The sequence below is a fragment of the Peromyscus leucopus genome, chromosome 14 (assembly GCF_004664715.2).
Source record: "Peromyscus leucopus breed LL Stock chromosome 14, UCI_PerLeu_2.1, whole genome shotgun sequence".
NCBI classification, from domain to species: domain Eukaryota; kingdom Metazoa; phylum Chordata; class Mammalia; order Rodentia; family Cricetidae; genus Peromyscus; species Peromyscus leucopus.
The window spans coordinates 38,439,557-38,463,081 of record NC_051075.1 but is presented as its reverse complement, the minus strand read 5'-3'; the positions used below and the strand labels follow the sequence as shown (position 1 = coordinate 38,463,081).

Here is a 23,525-nt window from a genome sequence, read left to right as displayed (position 1 = left end):
CTGAATGACAGATTTAAAAAAAAACCTATAGCACACTGGCATGTTGCCTTTAAAAGCAAGGCCTCATGCCCAGGTTGCTTTCAGGCATTTTCCTGTAAAGCCAGAGGCATCTGAAATCTACACGCTCAAATTGTGAACTTGAAGCTGATTGTTTTCACCCTGTTAGCCCCAAAGAGGAAGGGATGAAGACAAAAGATTTTCCTGTGTCAAAATGTTTTGAGCCCTGCCGGAACTGCCCATTACTGTGGCCACAGTCTAATCACAGGTATTCTGCAAGCAACTCAAAACTGTTGCGGGAATGAATTCTTATGTCACTCCACTTTCTGGAGAAGATATCCTGCAGATAACTTGATATGGGATATGCCCCGGGGAACCTCCATCTAATAATCCTACCAAAGGTCTACTTTACTAAGAAATATGAAGTCAGTATGTTTACAAACATATCCCCCCCAAAAAAACACAAAAAAAAACACCCCACATTTCAATGTCAACTGCCTTCAATTGTGGAGTATTCTCATTTTTAAGGTAAAACTGTAATGTCTCAAAACCGCACCCAAGGAAAATGATTAGGTGCTAAAAGTTTTACTACAAAGGACCGGAGCAAAAGGCATCTGTTTTCCTGGCCCTGTCTGCTCCCCTCCCCTCCCCCACTCTCCATCCTGCAAGCCATTTGTAGGTCTTGCTTGTTAAATCTTTCTACAGCAGTCTCAATACTCTAGATTTGGGAAAGGAAAACCAAAAAAAAAAAAAAAACCCTTCTTGTCCCTTTAACAATGTCGAGCCTAAATTTATGCACTGTCCTTAAGAAGAAAACCCAAAAGTCACAAGCCCTTTAAATGACAGATGTATTACGGAAAAATTTCCCCACCAGAGTTTTGATGCTGTGAAATATCAACTCCCTGAAACCACAGAAAGGAAATGACTTACATTCTTGGAAAATGAAGCCGCTAGCAGCTTTCTCCAAAAGCATTCTCTAAATCCCCAAACTACACCCTGTGGCAACAGGGGGTATATTTCGTGCAAAAACTGAATGTAAGTAGATGCTTAGAAAACCAGTAAACAAACATCACCAGGTCAAAAAAAAAAAAAAAAAAAAAAAAAAAAGGAGGGAATCGTGCGTGGAAAATCCGGCAAGGTACACTTTCCCTCCACACTTAGAAGTGCCCAGAACCCTTGCCCAAGTTTTCTTTCCCCGCTGTGGGCACTACACAGCTCCCGAGGGCAATGCTAGCAAAACAGACTGGCTGCTTAAATAAATAAATAAACAACACCCAAAAAAAAGGTGTAAGGGGGCCAATGAGGTAATATTTCTTCCGACACTAGCCACACAGCTGCACGGTCTGAAAATTGTGCCAGCTTTTATTTCAACTTTAAATGTGCTTGTTTTGACAGCTTTCCATCTACCCCTGCCTTCAAGAAAGGCGCCCCACCATTAGGCTAAGCCATCCTGGAACTCCCGAGTGTTGTTTTAATCCTGGAGACCTCACATGGGTGGCCCCCCAGCTGTCCACATCCCTGCCTTCCCGGAGAGGAGGCTAGTGGTCTTCTCTGCCTGGCCATGTTAAGTTCCTCCAGAAACCCAAATTCTGCAGGCCGCACCCCCGACTTGTGTATCCATCCCTGAGGCCCCCTTCAGGGGCTTCCCACACTAGGCAATTGCGGGGACACCGGACGGCCGCGCTGGGGTGCTTTCCCGAAGCCCGCTGCCCGGCCTGCGCGCACAACAGGCAATACGGCACCGCGCTCGCGGGGGGGACACCCGGCTCACGACCGGTCCCAGCTAGTCAGACGGGGCGCTACAAGCAGGCGCCCCACGAACCGGGGTCCCGGAGACTGGGGCGCAGGGAACGCAGCTCCCGGCACCCCCAGCTCCGCGCCTCCCTCGCGGCCGCGGCTGCCCCGGGGCCCCGGCCTGGGCGAGCTCCGACTCGCGCGGAGAGGCGCCCTGCCCGCCCGGTGCCCGACGCCCAGAGCGCCAGCCCCGTGAGAAAGAAAGACGCCGAGAGCGGCACTGCCGGGAATCACACTTGAGTCCAGCAGGGGGCAACAGCGGCGGCCGGGGTGCACCGTCCCAGAAAAGGGGGCCCGCAGGCCCGCGCCCGCGCATACCTCCAAAGTCGCCAGCGCCAGGCGTCCGACTCGGAACCGGCGTCTGCTCCAGCGGCGCCGAGCCTTCTCGCTGCTCCCAACCCCGCTGCCGCCGCCGCCGCCGCCGCCAGACCAACGCGGCAGCGGCCCCGCCTCCCGCCCCCGCCTTCCGCTCCGCCCCCTCGAGCCCACGCCCACGCCCCGCCTAAGACACGCCCTCCCTCCCCCGAGGCCCCGCCCCTTCCCGAGCTGGGAGCGGAGGCCGAGCGGCGGAAGGAGCCGAGAGCTGGTGGCTCGCGGCCGCACGTGGAGCGCTGCCCTCCCCGCCCCGCCCCGCCCCGCCTCGCCTCGGACCTAACCAAAAATCCCGCGGAGGGATGAGACGACCTGGGGGCGAGGAATTGCGGGGGAGATCCGTCCCTCCTCTGAGCCCCAGATAACCGAGCCAGGCTCCAAGGAGATGCAGAGAGTGGACTCTGGCTTTGCATTCCTTTCCCCCGGGCGACGGAGGCCAGGGCACGAGGGTAAATGTCCGCCCCCCTCCTCCGTCTGAATGGTCCACTTCTCCGCTCCGCCCCCGCACCCCCACCTCCCTGGACGCACCCTCGTGGGCCGGGACGGGTTACCTATGGGTGGCTGTTTGACCTGAGCTCCCGTTTGATAATTCGGAACAAGCAGGGGCGGCCACTCCGAGAGGAGGCGGTCCCCGGTGGAGGAGGCTTCGTGACTCCTCGGTCCCCTCCTGTCCCGCTCCCACCTCGCCCTCACAGCTTTATTCTGCATGCAGGATATGGGCGCGGCCCTAGCCCATCCGCCCCCGCTCAGTCTGTCTCTTCCAGGTTGACACAGCCTCCTTTGCCTGTGGCCTTCCAAAATGATGTTACATGCCCTAGGTGAAGGTGGCCCGCTCGGCGGCGAGTGAGGCAGCAGGCTGCAAGAAAGGATTCCATTAGCCCTAAAGACCTCTCAGCAGAGCATGGAGGTTTCCTGGCCCCCTTGAGTAGTCAGGTGGAGAAGTCAAGTCCACTTCTCTGTTCTGCACCCGTCTGTCCCTGCAGCGGTGCCTGGCAGGGTTTAGGGAGAGCGACCCCAACTGGCCGCGAGGCTTGCCACCCACAGAACTACACGCTGGGTTCTGTGAGCTGCGGCGTCCTGTGTTCTGTGAGCGCTGCTCTCCAATGAGGGGGCGTTCTGTGTGTCTGGCTTTGCCAGGTAGCCGAGAAGCAACACTTGATAGCCGTAGAAGCCAGCTTTGAAATAGTCCTCTTCTTTCGATCAGCTTCTGCCCTAGCTAGGGATTCTGTTTCTGTGATTAAACACCATGACCAAAAGCAAAGGATTTATTTCAGCTTACAACTCTCAGGCCACACTCCATCACGGAAGGACGTCAGGGCAGGAACTCGGTGCAGGAACCTAGTGTCAGGAGCTGATGCAAAGGCCATGGATGAATGTTTCTTATTGGTTTGGTTCAGCTTGCTGCCTTATAGTATCTAGGACCACCAACCCAGGGGTGGCACCCCACCCCCAATATATACACACATGTGAGCGGGGGCCCTCTGATATCAATCATCAATTAAGAAAATGCACCAAAGGCCAATGTGGTGGTGGTGGTGGTGGGAGCATTTTGTCAATTGAAGTTCCGTCTTCCCAAATGATTCTAGCTTATGCCAAGTTGACATAAAAACTAAACAGCACCCCCCCCCCAAAAAAAAGCATTTCCAGTCCGGAGAGCATGAGTATTAAGGATTGTGATGGTTACCTTTTCTTAGTTAGGCAGTTCCTAGGAAAATCACAATTCGATCTTAAAGTGATGGCTCGTTTATGGAAAACAGAACAAAAAGTGTTTCAATAAAAGCCTTTTACTTACTCTATATACTAATAAAAAAATAATAGTTAACGTCCACAGTAGTGAATCATGATGTCTTGTATTGCATTTAAAGTAGATAATGGTGGCCAGCGAGGTGGCTTATCAGTTAAAGGCACTGGTTGCCATGCCTGACTACAGGACCCACCTGTTGGTAGGAGAAAATCAACTCCTAAAAGTTGTCTCTGACTTCCCCACAAGCATGTGAACAAAAGGCTTTTTCCTCTCACTTTTTATACTTACTCAGGATGGGTATATATTGGGTATTAGTTGGTAATAATTTAATTGGTGTTTAATGAGATAAACTAGCATTTACTGTATATGATAAGTGAGAAACATATTACTGTTTTGGAAAAGAGTCCCTAAATCTGATTTGTTTTCAGGTTTCATGTATCAAAGTCTAGCAGAGGAAAAAAAAGAAAAAAGAAAACAACATATTGTTAGATTATGAAAGATAACTGTAATTATTCAAACAATTAGGCAATCCAAAGAGCAAAATATTTTAAAAAGCTTTAAAAAATGTTTAGGATTGGACTTATTGTCCAGGATTAGATTGTGGTAAAATTTACGATGTGAATTTTTTTCTGAATTGTAATGGCCGTATTAACAGTGAACCGCACAGTAATCCCACTCTTACATGATACATTTTGTAAACTACTTCAAACTTTGTAAATAGGTTTTATAAACCCCTGCAACATAAAATGCCCAAAGAGCTGACTTGGAAGCAACACAACCCACTAAAGATAGAAAGGGGATTGAGAAAGGATGCATTTCTTATCACATGATAATGGTTTTAATGTGTTCATTACGATGAGGAATGCAGTTCTGTGTGTAGTCTGGTTTCTCCTTTGATGCTGGGATCTAGTTTATTTTCACTGGTACAATGAGATGTTTCTCTAATGTGGAATACTTTACCAGTGACACATTCTGAGCATCTTAAATTATTACTTATTCCAAAGCATTTAAATATCAGCATGATACAATTTTAGTTTTGTTTTTCTTTGGATCTATTCCTCGGGTGTATTAAATATTCCAAACACTGGGGCATAGGGTTAGACATGGGATTCAAAGATTAAAAACTCACTCCTGGATCTTAGAGCAGATTGGGAGAACAGGCAGAAATTTAAACAGTTGTGACATCCTCAGTGCTGTGGTAGAGTTACTCTGGAGAAATAGTGCAAAGGCCTGGAGCCTTCAGGGAGAACCCTGAGACCTGAGAGGGGAAGAAGGAACAGACGTTTGCCTGGGAACCAGTTTAAGGCGGTCCTTCTCAAGCCTGTAAACATAGTAGGATCATCTGGACTTTGAAAAACTAGCAATGACTGTGACTAGGTCTGGACTACAACCTTGGCTTTGGAACATTTTTAATACCCCCACATTAAGTGAAGAAATACTTGGGTTCAGGAGCTATGGGATCTTAGGTAGGGTAACAGAATGAGGAAGAATCCAGAAGCATGCCATGCTCTTAAAGCATGATAACCATATCGCTTACCCTTAAAAGTCAAGAGGCTTATATTTTGGTGTTTGCCGCTTGTTTGTTTTACAAGATCTTGCTGTGTATTCCCGACTAGTCTCAACTTGTAGTAATTCTCCTCCTTTCTCTGACTACAGAGAGAGCAATCAAGGAATCAAGAGAGGGAACACCACTCTGGGTCTTTTAAGATCCGTTCTATGGACACCAATGTCAAACACTGTGGATTTCATGCTGGAGGAATCCGTCCCCACTCCTGCTGTGTATTTTTCTGTGCTCGGCCCTCTGCTCCCCTCCAGCACCTATGGAATGCGAAGCCTCACTCATAAGACAGCAGTCCGAGCTTCACAAGGACTCAGCTGTGCCCCAGTCAGCAGTGGCGCCCCTTCAGCCAGCCCTGCTGCTGCCACTGAGTCTTGCAACAACCAGGACTCAGAGCCATCCTCCATCCTGGGTCACACCTTTGCAAGAAAGCAGGGCTGGGCGGGGCCCTCCTGGCCTTATCTGGGGAGCCTTTCTTCTCACTCTGGAGTTGAATATTCTAGTTCTCCAGGACTGAGATTGGGATGTTTGTGGGGGAAACAAACCGTACAGACTCTGTGTTCTATATTCATCCTGTACATGCTGTATAAAATCAGTCTTTGTCCCTCAGTAATCAAGGTATCCTATTGCTAAAGATTTCCTCAAATATTAATGAGGAAAGACAAGCACAATGTTGCATGCCTGTAATCCCAGCACTTTGAGGGACTGAGGCAGGAGGACAACTGAGTCCTACTCAGTCTACATAACAAGATCCTGCCTTATACCAAATTTGATGAGCAAATGAGAATTTAATGAAATTGTTTTTCAGTCTTGTGCTGCTGAACTGGATAAAGGTAAGTCTTTTGAAGTCGATTGCTCAATAGCATTAATCCTTTTAATTAATCATTGAATGGTGCACACTACAGATTATATTCTGTTTACTCTGTGATCATGTGACTGGGGTGTGTGTGTGTGTGTGTGTGTGTGTGTGTGTGTGTTGCAGCTTTCTGGACCCTAGTATGACAAGAAATTAAGTCATTATCATGGACTCAAGGGAAAATCAAAGCTCAAAATGGAAATGGCATGTGGGTTTTGCTCAACACAGAGAAGTCACTTTTACAACATAAAGTAAAAAGGTCCCAAATCACATGAATTGGGACCACCTGTATTTAAATTTCTGGGTAGGTGCCCCTAGGAGAATAATTAGATAGATTTAAATACCTGAAATCCATTTTCTTGACCTGATCACTAAATCTCCTTCAGTGTTTTATTTTGCAGAACGCAGTGATGAAGCAGCTGAGGTCAGTAAAAAGGGCATTTTACATGTTAGGGTAGGAGAGCCAGCAGGGCAGGGCCACGCTCTTTAAGTGTCTGAGTGCTTAATGTGTCTTTATCAGCTACAAAGACATTTAAAACCTTAGATAGGACTTAAGTAATCTCATTCAGAATGTATTTTAGTTTGCTTTAAAAACGCATCTCGTTAATTACCAAAACGGAAAGTGAGCTTAATCTGCATGACCTTCAGCCAGTATGATAAATAGTCTTTGATTTGGGGGAAGTTTTCTTTAAAAGCCAGTATGTCGGCCGGGCGGTGGTGGCACACGCCTTTAATCCCAGCACTTGGGAGGCAGAGCCAGGCGGATCTCTGTGAGTTTGAGGCCAGCCTGGCTACCAAGTGAGTTCCAGGAAAAGGCGCAAAGCTACACAGAGAAACCCTGTCTCAAAAAACCAAAAAAAAAAAAAAAAAAAAAAAAGCCAGTATGTCAAAGTACTGACTTTTCTTTTAGACCAGAACAAAAATTTCAGCATTAAAATAAACTATGAATCCCTCAAAACCTTGGAGTACATAATAGATGAAAAACTAAGGTTTTTCTCCACTATCTGGAACTGATCTTAACTGTTCACACATTACTCTGGTGTCTAGAAAGCACTTGTACAGACATGCTTACTATAGCAGATGCAATCTGGAAAATGCTCACACAGTTAATTTTATCACAATTTAATTCTATTTTTTTTATTTATTTCATTATTTATTTATTTTATAATAGCTTTGTGCCTGTCCTGGAACTCACTTGGTAGCCCAGGCTGGCCTCAAACTCACAGAGATCCGCCTGGCTCTGCCTCCTGAGTGCTGGGATTAAAGGCTAAACAATAAAATAATCTTAAAAATATTTTTAAGACTTATTTGTAGTATTTTGTTTTTTCGGTTTTCTATACAAATATATTCCTTACTTCAAAATGTGAAAAGCTCAAGGCAGCTGGGATGGCCTCCCTGCACTCAGTAGGCAGAGGAAGAAGGAGAATTACCACAAGTTGAGGCCAGTCAGGAATGCAGAGCAAGACTTTGTCAAAACAAACAAACAAGTAGCACAGTTTGGTTTTATACAGCCAAGTACAGGATATAAGAGACAGTCTGTATGGCTGGTTGTATATAGCATGAACAGGATGTAGAAGACAGTCTGTATGGTTGGTTTTTTATATACAGCATGTACAGGATGAATATAGGACACAGAGTCTGTACGTTTTTTTTTCCCCCACAAACATCCCAATCTCAGTCCTGGAAAACTAGAATATTCAACTCCAGAGTGAGAAGAAAGGCTCCCCAGATAAGGCCAGGAGGGCCCCGCCCAGCCCTTCTTTCTTGCAAAGGTGTGACCCAGGATGGAGGATGGCTCTGAGTCCTGGTTGTTGCCAGACTCAGTGGCTGCAGCAGGGCTGGCTGAAGGGGCACCACTGCTGACTGGGGCACAGCTGAGTCCTTGTGAAGCTCTGACTGCTGTCTTATGAGTGAGGCTTCGCATTCCATAGGTGCTGGAGAGGAGCAGAGGGCCGAGCACAGAAAAATACACAGCAGGAATGGGGACGATTCCTCCAGCATGAAATCCACAGTGTTTGACATTGGTGTCCATAGAACGGATCTTAAAAGACCCAGAGTGGTGTTCCTGCTCTTGATTCCTTGATTGCTCTCTGAAAAGCTGAAAGAAAACACACCCGACTTCCAGGTAACAGCCCCACCTAAAGTTAGATTAGATGAAGGAAGGAAGCGTGTGGCTGGCCAGTACACTGATTCCTCAGCCCTATTTGTACTTCAGGCATGTCCTATCTCCTGTCTGCTATCTGAGATAGTAATCTTAGGAGGAGTCACTTTGAGACACAGTGATAACATATAGATATCTTGGGCCACTGAGGTTTTATTCACCGTTTTATGACACAGTATCACTTTGTGCTTGCAACCGCTGTGAGAACAGTAGGGGACGGGAACACTGATCTTCCAGAACTTGTGTGTCCTGCTTGGCGAATCCTGGCTTTCTAGAGAACACCCGCAACAGTGCGGTGTGTTGAGAGGCCTTCACAAGAGCCCCCTCCCCCGTCCATGAGTAGGTTGTAAGCATAACAAACACGCTATTAAACTTGGCTTAAAAGAGATTGGTGAATAAGTACAAGTGAGATTTTGGGGCTCTGGGGAGTCATTTCACTGAAGTCAAAGGACTGTTGGTGTGGCCTGGTACCTGGGGTATAAAACATGGCCCTGCTGGGGAAAAGGACAGTAATTTGGGACATCTTTATTAATTCCCTAACTTCCTTTATCTGTAAGTTAGAAAAAAAATCAATACTCACCCTTACTCAGTTTGGGTATGGAGTGAAATGCCAGATAAAGTCCTCTACAAGCAAAGTAATGCTTACACTTTTGCTTTTTAAATGGTAGCCTGACAAGGCACCCTGGAGTGATTGCCTCTGCGTTAGTTCTTGAGGGAAGTACTCTGGTAATAACACCGCAGATCTTGAATTAGAAGTCACGGGTAGGGAAATTATTCTCAAAAAAACCTCAGATCAAGGAGTTGACTTTTGATAGGTACAAAGACAGGATAATGTTGGGCAGTAGTAGTTTCAGCTAACTGACTTTGAAGGTAAGATAGGGGATGCATTTGTGAGACATACTCTTTTAAAAAGTGACTATGTATTTGTGATTTGTGTGTAAGTAGGCCGAACATCCCACTTGGTTTCTTGTTTGTCTCTTTTGAGGTATCAGACGTCTCATGTAGCCGGGGATAGCCTGTGCTTCTTGCCTCCCTCTCCCAAGTGTTGTGATCACAGGTGGCACCATGGCCAGCTTCCCTGTGGTTTCTTGAGCTGGAAAAACAGAAGGCGATTCTTCTGTCATTAATCTATATTGGATAGTAATTTTTGTCCTTGTCTGAAAGGATAATGGGCATATATATATATATATATATATATATATATATATATATATATCCTATGATAATTTCATATAACATAAATTTATTAAAAATCAACATAAGGTATTCATGATTATTTACATTCATCTTTTTCGTAACACTTCTCCCTCTGAAATTATTTATGAATGTGTTTGTCTCCTGGAGTTTAAGCTTTGCGTGAGCACACAGCTTATCTCTAACTGCTGCAACCCTAGTCTCTAGAACATGCCTGGCATATATTTACTGAATGAGTGACTCTCATAACTTATGTGGAGGGAGGAAGAACGTGCATGCGCCATGCATTTGTGTTTGTGTGTTGAGGGTGGCGTGGAGAGCAGAGGGGCATTCCCAGATGAGAATGTGGGAGGACAAACAGCATTTGAGATGTTTTGGGGGCAGAATATCCCAGAGGTTGACGAGAAAAAGGAATTTTGATTGGCATGAACAGGATGCCTTAAGTCAACCATAATGTTTAGTTTTTCAAGTATAGATATGGGATAATGACTAAAATCCTGTATCAGTTGATGATGTTCCTTATTATAGACTCTGTTTCTACCCTAACTCTTCCTTCTGCTTTGCCTAATCATCTTACGGCCTTTCTACATACTAAGATGCTTGCTGAAGCCATTTTACTACAGGTACTTACAAGCTGCTGAATTCTTTACCAACAAAGCATGCCCATGGGATGGCCTTGGAGACAGAGTGGCTTGAATGTAGCGGGGTGGGGTGTGGGGTGGGGTAGGGGTGGGGAGTGGGGGGGCTTGCTTCCCCTGGCACAACACCCCCTCCTCCAGGTGAAGTTAGCGGCTGTGGCTCCACCTCCTAGCTCTTGCTGGAAATCGCTGGGTCCACCACATCCCTCCTTCTCTCTCTCCCCAGACCAGGCAGCTCCCTAGCCTACCCCGCCCTTGCCCCCACCCCCTCAAGGAGTCTCTGTTCGTTTTCTGGTTTTTTGGCTTCATTTCTTTTCTTTTCAGTTTAATCCCTGGGATAGTCTTGAGTCCTGGGCCTCTCGGCCTTCTAATCCAGCTGTCCTAACAAAATGAAGGTCAACTCAGCCATTGCTTCCCTTGCTTTTGCTTTAAAGTTAGGGAGGGAGCCCAAGCAAATCAAATAGACCAGCTGATTAATCAGCCACGTCACCAAGACAACAGTCCCATCAGTGTTCCCACAGATGCGTGGTCAACTTTGTATTCCTCTCTGTTTGGCTCCCTTTCCTGGCACAGTGACTACTTAGATGTTTCTGGATGGCGTTTGCTCTCTCTCCCCTCCCCTCCTCCGCCTCTTCTTCCTCTTCTCCCTCCCCTCCCCTGTTTCCCCCTCTCCCCCCATACTAAACACCTGCTGCTCAGGGGAGTTGGGTTGATAGCTCTCTTCACATCCCTCTTCCCGCCACTCTCAACCCAGCCTTCCTCTTTGCTTGTCAGTCATAGACGAGGTTTATAAATGTAACCTTGCTGAATCCTCACAGTAGTTCACTGAAGGAACTACCATCATTATCCTCATTTATAGATGCCCAGAGTTTTACAGAAAACCGGTAGGGAATCTGAACGGAACCTCACGTTCTTTGTCCCTCGGTCCCGTTTGTGACCTCCACTGCAGAGCTGGTCGGGCAGTTTCTCAGGTGTGGTCCTTTTCTCCACCTCAAGACTCATCTGTGTTTTCCCTTAGGCCATTCTTTCCTGATGCTCCTCAGTGTCCCTACCGAAGCCCTTCCAGGCCCTTCTCCATCACGTACTGTCGCCTCATTAGCAGGTCTTTGTTAGGGACTGTCATGTCAGGTATTAAGGACTCAAGCACCTCAAAACCCAGCATGCAAAAAAAGCACCCCTTGTCAATCAACCTAGAACTTTTCATTCGAGCAATTTAAGCATCCAATATGTCCCCATGCCCCAGATCCCTCCTTAGTCTGCAAAGCTGCGGCTGTTAATCTGACAAAGCATGGGGCACGCACATGCTTGTTAGGTGGATGAGATAATTCTAGGTCCAGTGAGCCACGCTTGAAAGTGTCATCTTCCTGCCTGCCTGTTAATAAAAAGCTGCATATGTCAGTGGTCAAATCCCTGTAGCTCCTGCTCTCCTCATTTCAGACTCAAGAACATTCTGGAAGCAACCGTTTGCCATTATGGAAGGATTTCTTGCCTTGAAGGCATTTCAACACCTGAAACATGGGACACAAAGGAATCTTCAAGTTCATATTTTGCCACTTCTGGTGGTCCTTATGCAGAGGGTAATTTTGTCCCCAGAGAACACTGGCCATGTCTAGAGAGGTGCTTTTAGCCCTCAGGGAGGAGAGGAGAAGGGCAGTGGTCAGGCTAGCAGGTAGAGGTTTGAGATACAGATAAACACCCTATACAGTGCAGAGGACCTCATCTGCAATGAAGAATTTTCACCGCCAGTTGATAATCACTGATCTAGAAGGTAAATGTCAGCAGAATTGTGTGCCTATGTTCTAGGGTGGGGGTGGGATCCATCTGGGGACCATGAGTGAGCCTTCAGGAAGCTTGGAACAGAGCCACTGAAGGTGAAGCCCACGTTTTTGGGACCCACACAGTGGCTTGGCAGAGATGTATTTCATAGATCAAACAGTCTGTAGCCCCCACTAAATACATAAACATTAACCTTGGTTTTTATTTGTTTCTAGGGATTGAATGCAGGACCTTGTATATGGCAAGCAAACACTCTAGCATTGAGCCGTATCCCCAATCATTTAAAATTAAACTCTGAAATGACTGAGAGCTGTCTAAAGTTGACTATGTAAATTATACTGATCACATTGTTATTGACTAATACTCTCCCTTAGCTCTAAATTTCCACTGTGACTCATATCTCTATCATGTATGATAAAGACTATAAATGTTATATACTTAAGTATGTTGGAGATCCCATGAAAGCAAAACCCAAGAACAGCTATAAAAAGGGGAACAAACCGTCTTGTAAAAATATTGTCTGATTCCCACTTAGATGTATGAGCTGATTTCTTCTTGACAGTAGTTCCTGAATCTGGCAGTGGATCTGAACCCCGTAAGAACTGGCGACAAGGCTGCAAATCTTGATTTAAAAGAGCTGCGACCAACTCCAAGTGATTGTGACAGCCATGCGTGACCACATGGGTAGTCGGCTTGTTGAGGCTGATGCCGAAGCAAGTTTGACATGAAGTCAAGATTTTTGCAGTGTTCAATCTGAAGCTTGAAAACGCTGCAGGCAGCACAGCTTTCCCACCCCCTTCCAGGGAGTAAAACCTGTAGGCAGGAGAAGGGGAATGTGTTAAGACGCGATTAGTAATCTTTTTACCACAATAAGGGCATTGACGTCATTGCAGCCAAGTCAGGTTGAGAAAGGGTTGTCTATTTTTAATTTCCTGGGATGTGAATAGAATAATCAAAATTGATTATTAATTTGGGCGGTAAGAAGCTGTTCAACTAAAGATAATGAAGCGGAAACTACCAGTGTCCCGGTGAATAGCGTAATTGCATTTGGTCCCTAGAAACTGCCACATCAATCTGATTATGTATAAACGAACAGAGCCTTAATTAACATTTTGATAAATATGCTGAAGCTGAGAATATAGACCGAGCAGGATAGATGAGCATCCCACTGTTTCCCACTCCGGGAAGTTTTCTCTTTTGACGTAGGCCGCTGGACATGTATATCTTTTACACCGGTGTACCTGTGTAAATGAATGTATTTCGTTCCTATTGTTCTCCCCATTATGAACTTTGGAAGGAGACAGTTCATAGGTAAATAGACACAAGGGGGCGTGGCTAGAAAGTGGTCTGTTGAGTGAATGACAAGGGTAAGGGCTTCTAGGAATGTGTTGCGTTTATAAGTAACAGCTGATCGTTTACGCTCATTCACTGTGTCTTAAAGCCTGTGCCAAGTTTAAGTGTATGGTCTTCTTTAGTCATAACAGCAATGGTATGAGATAGGTACCATCATATATTTGTTTTACAAATAAGGAAACAAGACATAAGCAAATCACCCCAAATTGAATAACTCATTAGTAATTGAATGCCTGAGTAATTTGAAAAGAGAACAATTCTGTCTGTACAATGGAAACACCTATTTTTAATTGAGATCATAGGTGACACTGAGTGTAGGGATTTCAGACAGCAATCCATGCCTCAGAATACAGGGGAAACTACCCAAGGTGTGTGCCCACTCACTGATTTAAACCCGCGTATGTATATGGAACAGGAAGGGCTGGGGAGAGACTCTCAGCCCATTTCCAATGGGTGGACCTCTCTAATAATAATTACAAAGAGTCACTGGAGGCCATTTGGCAAGAAGGAGTCACTAGGCAGAGCTTCCTCTGTGACATCTCAGGCTTGCCTGGGTCTTGATGGGAAGGGATTAAAGAAAGGACCAGACTGGAGCTCTCAAGTTGCCACACCCTTCGGCATTCTATTTGGAACTCAGCTTTTGTGCTCTCAAAAACCTCCAGTTACTACATGTCAGACACACACACACACACACACACACACACACACACACACACACACACACAGGGCAAGAGAGTTTGAATGTTCAAGTTGCAGATGGAAAACTGTCAGTCAGTCCCTCAGTCAGCGCCGTCAGTCCCTCGGGTTTTGTGTCGCATTGCTGGAGCCGTGTGGTAAAATCCCACATGTGACAAGAGCCTCTGATGCCAGCTGTGGCTCCCAGAGAAGTGGCCCAGCAATGAGAGTCTCCAGCAAGAATGTGAGCAATGCAGAACCACCCTCTTCTGGAGGCTCACAGGCCAGGCCGAGCGAAGGCGAGCATCCGTTCCTCCCCTGGCCTTGGCTGCCAGGCCATCCCGGCCCCTCTAATCATTGAGCCTGGATTGAACTTGGCAAATTTTCTACTTTTTACAGACAACCCTGCTGCTCTTAGCATCTTGGAGGATTCATGAATGCCCTCAAAACTCAAGAAGAAGAAGAGACAACTATTGAAATCTTCTGAGAGACTTGAGTGGGGAGGGCTGGGTTGGAAGGGCTGTGAAGAAAACTTGGCCGGATGCACGGATTACGATCATGGACATGAGAAGACATCCGCATCTGAATGTAGTCTTTAGTTTTACTACTTGCTGTAACTTCAGATGAAATCCCTCTAGTGTTGTGACTGGTCCTGCTGATTGATGGGGGGTGAGGGGGTGAGGAGAGACAAACTTTTCTTGTTCTGAACTTCTATTTCCCTAGTATACACTGCCCTGGAAGTCTGTGGTGGCCAACAGTTGTGAATTTTTCTGCTCTCTGCTGCTGATGGCATGCCATTTGCTTTAGCTCAGACACTATTTCCGGACAGTGTTATCACTCTTGTTATGCTTCAAAAATACATTTATATTTATAGCAAAGCCATGTTCCTAAAATAAAGGAATGACTTATGACATATTTGACATCATTTACATGTTAAGCTGGAGCACATCAATTAATTAGTCAAGTCAGGCTTGAAAGGATTTTGATGTAATAGCTTCTACTTAAAATGTTTATTCTTGACCTTAAATTGGAAGCGTAGTCATACAAGAAGAATTTCTGGACAATCACTTCAATGAATAAGTGACATTTTATTTTTAAATGTGAAATGTATCTACTATTATGGTATTTATGAGTGTGGGAAAATGGTTCCAAATGAATCCGGACTTTTCTTCCCTACAGTTGTCCCGTCTTACTCTTGTTTCTCAGCTCTCTTGGGAATGAACTCTCGGCTGCTTCCTTCCCAGAGTACATGGGGGACATAGAACTCCAACACGCATGTAAATGAGCACGTGACCTTGTCACGCTGAGAGAGGTTTCAGGTATCACTTCCCACATTTTAACCTTGAGGGCCTCAAACTGGACCCTACCATACCAAGTCACGCTTTATAGTTTTAAACCACAGATATATCTCCTGTAGCTTCCAAAACACGAAGATATCGGCCAATAGAAGGGCTTTCGGAGCCACCCTCGGTACAAATCAGCATTTCATGCAGTGACTTCTCTGATGGAAATATAATGGACCACGGTACAAAGCCAGACAGAACAGGTACCGAGGTAAGCAGATGAGTTGATGCAAGCCAAAGATTGGTTCGCCGAAGAAGGCTCTGGTCTTCCAGAGAGGGCTGGGGAGAGCTGTCAGTCAGTGATCTACCGTTGCCCTCCACACTTCCCACAAAAGGCATGCAAACTGGACAACACGAAAAGCTTAATCAACCTAAAAGGAGTGGGTTTTGGTTTGGCGTTTTTGTTTTTTGTTTTGTTTTGAGACAGGGTCTCAAGTAGCCCACGCTGGCTTCAAGCTCTATTACCTAGTGGTAGTAGAGGAGGATATTGACTTTTGCTTCTCCTGTGGCTACCTAGAAAGTGTTGGGATTACGGGTGCATCCCACCATACTCGGCCCAAAGTAACAGAACTTATGGTAGTTTAGCAGAAAAAATACTGTTTTTCTAGATAAAGGGACTATGGAAAGGGTCAATTATGGGGCTTTATCAGTTGATCACTGTGATCAGGTACTAAAGTATTTTCCTTTACTTTTTTAAGTCTCCTAACAAACTCATCAGAGAGTACTTTCTAGTTTAATAATAATAATGTTGAAAAGGTAAAGTTACCTATGGCATAGAGAAGCCCTCTACCTAAAACTAAAGCCAAATTCAAACCCAAATGGTCAATGGAAGAGATTATAGTCTCTACAGCGAAAATATGCTGCCCCACAGGAAAAAAAAAATTAAAACATTAAAGAAAGTAAGAACATTTGAATTTTTTTCCCAAATACTTTACACAAAACCTCACCAGGCAAGTGAGGATTTTGTGTGCCAGTGGCTAGGTTTCCGTCATTTTTGATGTCATTGGGCCCAAGAGCAGGACATAGGCAGACTTCCCTCGAGACGGTGCTGGCAAAGGAGCTGAGCTTACGGCAGAGCACAGGCTAGTCCTTGCTCCAAGGATAGCAGGAAACTGACTGTCTGCAGACCTGAAGGAAGCTTGCAGGTATCAGCTAACATCTTCATTTTGTACGTGAAAAGCAATGAGGTGACTTTACTGGGTTAGGGACAACCAATGTGCCAAGACCTGTCTCCAGTTTTCCTCACGGCATTCTTTCAGCTACACTAAGTTACTGGTTACCTCCAGATTCAGGAGAGACGATTTTCCACTTTTTTTCTCTAGGGTTTTTCATTTTGTTTTGATAAAAGCTAATAAATTAATCTTTAAATTTTCCCTTTGTTTTTAAGAAAAGGAAAAAAAAAGGTAAATGAAACGTGTCCAGATTTCTCAAGAGCATTTGGATTTCATGAGTTGTGCATTTCCTACAAAAGGGGCCAAGCCCAGCAATTTAATTTTCTTAGGCTAAGAGCTTTGATTAAAGCCTTCACCTTGACAAATAATTGGTTTGGGGACTAGGGGAGTCGAGATAATTCGGAGATATGATAAACAGTCCCTCATTTATTCAAGCAGATCCTCGTTGCGTGCCCAACATGGCTGAGACACCATGCATGCTAGGTACGGGTCGGACAAACACACACATTACAGCACAGTCCTGTTCCTTGAGGGGAGAGTTTCTCCCAGTCTCCCCTCTGAGCAAAGGAGCTGTGTATTCACTCTTGCTTCACTCAAGTCAGACTGGTGTCTCCCAAGGTGCACTAGGAAGGCTCTGTGTGGTATTCCATAGGACTTCAGGTGGCAAGAGACAAGCATTTTAAAGAAATAGTTACGTATTATTTCACTGGATGAAAATGTACTTGTGTATTCAGTGTGGTTCTGTACTCATTTCAATGCAGAAAAGCCCAAACAGCCCACGTACATATATTGAATAATACTGAGCATCTACAGCGTAGGCCGCGGCGCTAACCCTTTTAACCCACTTTGCTCAGGTCATGCAAGCTGTTATGCTTAGGCATGAGCTAGCTCGCTCTCTCTCTCTCTCTCTCTCTCTCTCTCTCTCTCTCTCTCTCTCTCTTGTTTCATTTTTGTTTTGCTTTCTTCTTGTAGCAGTGGGGGCTGAACCAGGGCCCCATGCCACCTAGTCAATAAGTCTTCTGCTCTGACGTTTCATAAATATGGCGATACAGATTTTTAAGAATGCAGAAGATTGAACTCATAGCATGGACTGCATTTGCTGGATTTCTCTGTCCACCCCCTACATTCATTTAAAGATATATAAAAATAAAATGGGGCGGGGGGAACCCCCCAAAATTTAAGAAGGTGTGTCAGAATGCTCCAGCTTCCTGTGCTTTTGGAGGTTGACAGTGGTTCTGCGTGCGGAACGCGTAACCACTCTACTGTTAATTCTAAGCAGTTCAGTTCCCTGTCAGGAGCATGTTTTTAGGTACATGTGTGAAAATTGATTAGCGTTATTTTGCATACCGTTTGATTTAACATGCTTTACTTGTGAAAACACACACCATTGCTTTTTATTATCATTCTATGGCTACCTTCTAATTAAGGCAAATAATTACGCACTTTCTCGTTTTTTAATTCAAAGATGTGCAGCTGTGTTTGTATTACAAGCAGCAAACACATCAGAACTAATCAGTAGGAACAAGCCGTGTTAAATTTCCCTGTTCAGGGAGGTGCTTGATCGGAGAGCTAGCCTCGGCGACCTCACTCTGCGCATCTGGATAACCGAGAGGCTTTTTGTTATGTCCTGGCTAGCTCACACGCTGACGTCACTGCTTTGTGGGCTCCTGATGTGGGCCCAGACTGTGATGGCTGCATATATATGAAACCTGTAGCAGTCTAGAAGCGACCTCAACCTCAGTGTGCCCAACCAGAAAACCCTGGAAAGGTGGAGAAAGAGAGGGAGGGGAGGAGAAGACAGAGAGAGTAAGATAATAGCAGACTCCCTCCCAGCCCAAGCTCCAGTGAATTCGATTTCTTAGATTTGGGGCTAATAGATCAGCATTTGAACTTTATCATGGGGTCTGGAGAGATGGTTCAATGGCCAAGAATGTGTATACTTTGGTACTCAACAAAGACATCCACTCAGTGTTCCTCAAACTTCTAATGGAGTTGGGGCTGTCTAGCCCACACAGAGCATCTCTTGAAACACAGTTTGGGAACAGGTTGATCTATGCCACATCACTGCCTTTATTAACTCCACAGTTGGTTCAGGAGAACTTGAAGTTTCTGTCCAGTCCTTCCTCTTACCCTTAGGCCCCAGGTGTTAACTAGTAGTTTTATATCCATTCGATGCTAAGTGTTAGCAATTACCTGAGATGAGCCAAGGAGCAGGATCCCGCTGGAGTTGGGATTTAAATAAAAAGCCCTAACATGGAAAGACTGAATTGCTAACATACAAGTAATCCTCCATTACTGAAATTGGTGTAGGCTGTAATAACTAGAAAAAGTCACTTCCTAATATATGATTCATAGTCTTGTCTTCCATCCTTTGTCTCACAATCTCAAACTAAGCAGGAACAGCTCCTGACTTGATTCTGTAAGGAACAGGCGAGCCAATGGAACTAGACAGCCTACAGATAACGGATGCCTTCTCCGAGAGGGCCCCATAGCTCCTTCTGTACAAAACACCCCTTCTGCACCCTCTTCTGGAGCCACCACGCAGAGATGCCAGGTGGTCGTGGGTGGTAGTGACATCAGTAAAAATTCCTCTTACCCGAGGGATGCAGAACTATTACGAAAAAAAAAAAATGTACCAGTTTAATTCTGGAGCCTCCCTGTTTCTCACCTTGGGTGGTAAAAATGACTCTGTGGCAAGGTCCTAGGCAAGGACTCGGAGTGAACGATCTTTTCTTAGCCGGGAGAAAAACGAAAATGTCTTTTCAGCACTCAGGAATCCCACTCCTCCACGTTCTTCCTGGAGCCAGCTGGACAGACCCTCGGGCCCCAGGGCTTGAACTCTGCATCGTGCACTGCACCAGAGTGTGCAGGCGAGAAGCCCTGCGCCACGAGATAATTGCTGCACACAGGGGGGATCATGATTGGCAGTTGAAAAGCTTGGAGTCGGAGTTCCTGTTAGCTGACATTTATGTGCGCTTTCCATTAAAATCCCGCCCTGTTCCTTTGTTCTTGGCATAGTGAAATCCAGCGTGGAACTAAATGGTGGAGGCTTGGCTCTTACCCTCACCTGCTGTGTGACCCTTTGTGATTTACTCAACCTCTCTGGGCCTGTGGTTCTTCACTTGTAGGGTGATGATTGTAAAACTAACTTAAGGTTGGTGAGTTTTGTGATGTAAAATATGGAAATGTTCATCTCAGACCTGGCACGTGGGCAATTAATGAACAGTGAGCCCCTTTGTTTTCTTTTTCCCCCACCTGGCATGTCAAACTTTGATCCAATCTCATCATTTTGAGAGGAAAATCAAGAACAAACGATTTCTTTGATTCTGCTTGTTTTCTTTAAAATACCAACACAGGCTATGAGAGGCTGATCCTGGAAGGCCCTACCTCAGTTTCTAGGAACAAAGCAGGTCTTGGGGAGAGAGGAGCAACTGCCCAGTTGGCTGGGGGAAGGAGATTGCCGCCAGCACCTCGTTCCAGCATCTGCCACAAGCTCTAGGTCTCTTCTCCCGCTTTGTTCCGAGTGTCTCACTAAACACACCTTTTCTCCCTGTGTGGCTCCAAGCTGATGAATGGCTGTGTGTCCCTGTGCGGTCCTTATGACCCCACCGTGCGACTGTCATGAAAAAGCAGACACCAGGACACGCGAAGCTATGACACAACTGGGCCCCTCAGACAAGGCTGGTGGGAATGGGGGATTCTTTTCACGCCAGAATGCAACTCGGCAGTTTCTTAACAAGTTAAATTTATGATATCACCCAGCCATTCCGTTCTTGGGAATGAAGAGAAATGAAAACATACCCACGCTAAGACCTGTACAAGTATTTTTTTTCCCAAGACAGTGTTTCTCTGCGTAGCCTTGGCTATCCTAGAACTTAGTCTGTAGACCAGGCTGGCCTCAAACTCATGGAGATCTGCCTGCCTCTGCCTTCCAAGTGCTGGGATTAACGGCATGCGCCACCACCGCCCTGCGTGCATGAGTATTCTTAGCAGTATTAACAATGTCAATTGGAAATGCCTTGGTGCAGGGAAAGCGAAATCTATTCAGAATAAAGGGAACGATGGCTGACATGTCATGGATGAACTTTAAAGCTATCGTACTCAGTGAAGGGAGGGAGATATAAAAGACAGACTGTATGATGCTATTAAATGGGAAACCAATGGAAACAAAGTATTTAGAGCCTTCCTGTGGCTTGGGATAAGAGACAGGACTGACTGGGAAACTCTCATGGGACTTATCTGGGGAATGTTGGAATCATTCCCAAACTGGATTGTGGTGATGATTATGCAACTCTTAAAAAGTTCCTAGAACATTTCCATATTTAAAATTTATGACCTTACAACTGTACTTGAAGTTGTTTGGAATGTCTTACTGCTATATAATTCATAACGTTCTCTTATCAAATGTAGCAGTCACGGTAGTGCGAAATCTCGTGAGCTTGTATTCCTGGTAATGGACGGTTTCCGTCTATAGCTCGGCGGATAATGGCGCCAGGGTGCAGCTTTTCAACTCGGCGAAGCACAGATCCGTGGGCAAAGCAGGAAAACAAGCTGATTTGGCCACAAAGCCGAAAAGAGAGAGGACACAGGGAAACAGGGAGCAGGAGGCCAGAAGCCACTTCTGGTCATGAACATCAGCCACGGAGATGTCAGGGCAGGGGCCACAGGGTCTGCACTGGGCACCCAACATGCCCATCTGCCACTTCCTGTCTTGGCTCTACAGCCTCTGTCTGTCCTCTCCTACTTTTGATTTGGCTTGATTTATAATGATCTCCAATGGTCCATTCTTTTTCCTCTGCTGCTCCTCAGCTACCTGTGCCCCGGAGTGTCTCCTCTGGAGAGGCCTTTCTGACAAGGCTTGGTCCCTGTGTGCCACATTTGAGCTTGTGAAATGTCTTTCTGGGTCTTACAGACATATACCTAAGCTGGGGGCTGTGACTATTCGTTTGTGATTGATGATACAGCAGGAAATAAATGTGGTTGAGGATCTCAAAGAACCATGAATGAATTCTAGCTCAGGACTGGATTGTTTAATACTGTCTTCTTTCAACTTCATCCAGTCTCAGATTTTTGGTTTTTTGAGGCAGGGTCTCACTGTGTAGCCCTGGATGCCCCGGAACTCGCAGAAGAGACCTTCCTGCCTCTGCCTCCCGAATGCCAGGATTAAAGGTGTGCACCACCAGTCTCGGTCCGTTCTCAGTCCTTCCAGGTCTGACTGAGCTCCAGACCACGCAGACGGCTGCTCCCAGCACTGACGGGTGCAGGGTTTTGTTTGTTTGTTTATTTGCTCTGCTGCGGACTGAAGCCAGGGCCTTGTCCATGTGTGGCAAGAGCTGTACTGCTAAGCTACATTCCCGGCCCACATGGGTGGGTGCAGTTCCAAAGACAGGTAAAGAAGAGTCAGAGACTGTGTGAGTCATCTAAGTATCAGCCCATTTGGCATACAAATGAAGCCTACTTAAAACCTACTTAAAGTTGAAAAGGTCCCGCAAGCCTACCTGGCAGCTAAATCATTGGGATTTTCAACTATGTGAGTCTTTTACTATAAGAAGCTTATAGTCCTTGGGAAATTATGGTTGTTAATTATCAAGCAGTCACGATGGCCCCAGCACCTTGCTTAATCTTCACAATGTCCCTGTACAGTAGGTGCAACAATTATTCCCATTTTACAGATGAGACCCATAGAGGTTCTCTGCTCAAGGGGATAGCCGACAGCACAACCAGGATTCAAGCCCAGGCCTTCCTGACCCTAAAGCCATTGCCCGTTGTCACTACCCGATGCATCTATCCAAACCTCAGGATGACAACTGTCTTACGAAATAGTCACCCTCGTTGTAGACGGGAGGCCGTGAGAGGACAAAGAAATATGACTCTTAGAGATGAGAAGGCAGCAAGGTGCCTCTTTGTAGACCTCTGTTCTTGAGCACATCCTCCTCCCAGCCCCCACTGCATCTTAGCACGACACCAATTCCTCGCCAGTTCATCAGACTGTCTTAACCAGTGCACTTACCCATGGCCCAGCTATAGGTTCTCAAGTCAGCCAGAACACTTCAGGCTCTCCTTTTGCTGGAAATCACAGGTGCAACTGAAAAGAAAAAGACCATTTGTATTTGGGGCACCAGGTAATTAGAACCAGTAAAGAACCAGCTTTGTTTGGCTTCCATGTGGTTCAAAGGTTTTGGCATTTACCTCACTGCAGAAAGACAAAGGATTGGAGATGAAGACCATTATCCCACAGGGCATCTCCGCATAGGTTTTAAGTCACCCAAACTGGTCATTTGACTCAAGGTAAATGCTCACACGGCAGGTTCCTTTAAGATCTCCCTTTGATGTGTCTTAGAGGTCCTTGTCTTAATTTGACATCAGACTGGAGTAGCTTGGGGGAGAACGATAAATCCTGACAGTGAATGAATGATCGGCAGGACGAGATCTCTGGAAACCTTTTCCTCATGAAGATATGACCTGTGCTGCACTCACCCTAGTCCTGATCCTAATGATGAAGAGAAAAAGTCACACAGGCAAAGCTGCCAGGAACTTCAGGCTTTCCTGTGTTCCCTCCCCTGATTCTTTCCTCCTGAGTTCAAATAATGTTACTCAATGATTTTTATTTCCCTGAATAAGAAATACCTCAAGACCACATTAATCTATTTGGCAAACTCGTGCATAAGAGGATGATTATCTTCCAGGACTTGGTGCATAATCAGTTGCCAATTGGTCCAGAACCTCTTGATAGAAGGCACAGTACCTGCTGCTTATTTGAGAAGCCTCATGCCTCTACCATGGCAACAACGAAGAAGAAAATGGGGGCCATGGAGGTCAAAAAGCCCTGTTGGATGCAGAATGCCTGTTCTTTCTTTCCACTGTGCTATCTCTCTCCTCATCAGACCTTGGA

At 45.8% G+C, this 23,525-nt stretch overlaps 1 protein-coding gene across 3 annotated transcripts in view; it reads right to left on the bottom strand.

Annotated features, from left to right (window-relative positions):
• The window catches only part of Frmd6 (FERM domain containing 6), a 240,067-nt gene that overhangs the window by 71,075 nt on the left and 145,467 nt on the right, over positions 1–23,525 (bottom strand). For 2 of the 3 annotated variants that reach the window (XM_028858502.2, XM_028858518.2), the window contains exon 1: positions 2,110–2,202. The gene's annotated coding sequence lies outside the window, so the exon portion shown is untranslated. Of the gene's footprint in view, positions 1–2,109; positions 2,203–22,643; positions 22,719–23,525 lie in introns of those variants that run through there. The other variant, XM_037210598.1, reaches the window with a different exon arrangement.